Raw genomic sequence first — 3517 nt, forward strand, 5'->3', positions numbered from 1 at the left:
AAAGACAGACACTTTTTCTCCTAATAGACGAGTCTTGAAAACGTCAGAAGAGTAATTGGAAATTCTATCAAAGATGAATTTTTCAGGATGGCCTTTCCAACTCGTGGAGAAAAACTCTGAGGCATTCTCCAATCACCGGCCAACAGGACTTGCCTGGAGGAAGTCGGCAAGACAAGGTGGATTTGTTCTTATTGATGAAGAGAAAGTGGAAGGAGAGGGAGACTAAAAGAACAAAAGAGGCAAACAAAAGAGACATAGAACAACTCCATGTCTAACTAATTAATTGGTGTCTCAGCTTAGAGAAAAATGCTCTTGGTGTGATTTTGTATGAGTTGGGGGTTTTAATGTTAAATATAAAGCACATATAGTTTGTGACATATTATGTGAAAAATATGGCAAGAGATATTCTATAATATGTCTCATCTTTCTTTTTGGATTATTCCTCTCATCTTAGATTAATTTTTATATTTAAGGGTTGGTTAGAAGATTTAATGGTTTATGTCAAATCTTATATAATATGACATTTTAATTGAAATAACATGAACATCAAAATTTATCAAGCCGATCCCATAATTTGTTCGGGATTACACTTGTCACAAAGTGGAAAAGAATTGCCACTAAAACTGCTAAATTATAATATTATCAACTTTGATGCATTAAAGATCTCAACTTTGGATAAAATCATAGGGTATATATAGGATAGTTCGCTGATTTAGATGCATATCCATGTACAACAAGGACGGATATATATATAATCTTATAAATATATTTTGGTAGTAGCCTATTAGGATATCTTTTACTAGTTCGTAGCACCTATTTTCTTATACCTTTGTATTATTATTTTTATTCAATATCATTAAAATAACTCAATTTAAGGTTATTATTAAGAGGAATAGAAAGAGAAGAAAGCATTCAAAAAGGAAAAGGTGGCATTTGGACTATATATTTGGACGAGAAAACAAGTGAATATCTAGAAAAGGTAGCATTCAAAAGCTTGATAGGTGCATGTCCTAGTCTGACTAGATGATCTTGTTAATCAGACTTTTACAGATACAGACTAAAGAGACACCTTAAATTTGGATTATCTTGTTCACAGTCACTTGCGACAAGGAGTTTCCACATATGTGCTTCCATGAGTACGTTACTGAAATTGCAAAAAAGCTTCAGCTTCCTCTTTGATTCATTTAGAACCTTATTATGACAATCCAAATAACCTCAACTAACATGTCCAACCTTTTTAACTTTATCAACTGATCCAATTTTAAGGTTTGGACAATCCACATTATATTTACTAAGCCTTAACAAAACAAAAAGTAAATCAAGAATATTTATCTTCTTTTTTTTGTGCTAAGAAGAATATGTATCTTGAACTTAGAAGAGAGTAGGATTAGAAAGGAGGATCAGTTGTGAAATTGCAACACAAGGTTTTAGTCACAACATGAAGTACCTCTAGAATTTTTATCCATATTCTTACTACTCCCTCTGTTCCTTTTTTACTTGTCCCTTATACTAAAAATAGATTTTTCTTTTTACTTATCTATTTTAGCAAATCAAGAGATTTATTATTTTCTTCTAATATCAGGGGCGTATTTAGGAGGGTTCCGTGAGTTCACGTGAACCCATGCTCCCTTCCCTATATCATACATAGTAGTATTATATTTTTTTTAAAAAAATTAATTATAGATATGTGAACCCAAGTTTAAAGTATCATATAACGTGATGATGATTATGCGCACCTCTCTAAGTGAGGTTAGAAATTTAAATATTATATCTATCTTGTTTTTTCTCTTTTTAAATTTTAGTAACACTTCTCCAAGTGGTTATCGGTATTACTTTTGGCGTTTCAATTAACTTTTCCTTTGTCTTTTTGCTTTATTCTTTCAAAAACCTTAAGTGTGTCACATTGAATATTACTAATATTTTTTAGCACTGTAACAGGTTCAGTGTTAAGAACATAAAAGTCAAATAGATCAAATTTTTATTTTAGATTCATCTGTTCTTAATAATGCAGTGAAAAACCTAAAGTCGAATGGATCAAATTTATATTTTAGATCCATCTTTTCATAATAGTGCACCCATACTCTTGAAATCTTGGATACGCTTCTATCTAATATTACTCTTTATCATTAAGTAACTAGATAAAGTACTAAACTTAGATTCCAAAGCACAATTAATAATGTTAATTTAGTAAAATAGACCTCTAATAAATACGTTAGCATCAAGTCAATATGAGCCAAGTAAAAAAGGAACGGAGGGAGTAATACATAGCACTTCACAAACACCAAAAAGGAATCTTGGCGGTTGCAAGAGTAGTACGAAATAGCCTCAACTTTTTAGATCATACAACGAAAGAAGGTTAACTGTATCAAATAATAACACTGCATCCAATTCCCCTGCTACACATTTTAATAAGAAATCACATCCACCCAGGTGAGTAAAGTATACAAGACAGTAATTGAAACTTAACGAGTATTGATATAAATGATATTCGTCTCTTATTAAGGGAAAGATTCCTGCATGATACCACAAGTATATTAACTAATATAACTGTGGATAACTCTATTCCCCTCCATTAGTTTCTTCTTCCCCCGTTCATGTAGATAAAGCAATTCACGATCGCCGACCACCTGCCATATGATCAGAGATAATCACACTTTATTCTGACTGGAGAGCATGAAACATGATCCACTTCACAAAGGCTATTCTTCTTTGTTGAAGGATGAGACCATCAATCTAATAGATGAAGCACACTTTTGTTAAATTAATTCTCTCAACACATCCTCTCTCTTGTGTGGGACTAATTCTTTTTCAAGGCCAAGCATGTGGAAACTCTTTTTATTAATGGGTGACACTGATATTAGAATTAAGGACTATTGCCTGCTTTAGTATTATATTAAGTGTCTGATTATCTAGTCTAAAAGTTTAAGCGGTTAGTTTTATTAACTTAATTAGTAGCTCAACACGCTTAAAGCATGGAAACAAATGATATTGCCAGATAAGGTGTATAGGGGAATAACAACAATAAGAAACCAAAAGGACAAGGAGAAAATACGAACAGCTCGCAGAAAACAACCTCAAACAGAAAGTCAACCGAGTTCATTTCAGGATACGTATTTCCACTTCAAGAGACCCTCATGCGTGTGAGGAACATAAGGACCCTCATGGTGTATAGGTTGACATTCATAATTCCTTGGGCCAATCACTTCTTTGTCGATCATTTTCCACCGTTATAGAACAGAGAATGAGCAACATCAATGTAGAGATAAATTAATATTGGAAGAGAAAAGTAGGCAAAGCAAAACAAAATGAAATGAAGTTGGTAAAGCTTATCCAGAGTTCCAAGTGAAAAGGATATTTGAAATACATAGGTTTCATGGTCTCCAAGACATTTATTGCTATTACTATATGAACCCATAATCATACACCAGAACACACAGTTGATTAAGAGAACACAAAAATGAAAGCATGTTGGTTGTCTGCTTTCTATTTAGTAAATAGGGCTTTGGACTATTGAATA

This window comes from Solanum dulcamara, chromosome 6 (assembly GCF_947179165.1).
Source record: "Solanum dulcamara chromosome 6, daSolDulc1.2, whole genome shotgun sequence".
NCBI lineage: Eukaryota > Viridiplantae > Streptophyta > Magnoliopsida > Solanales > Solanaceae > Solanum > Solanum dulcamara.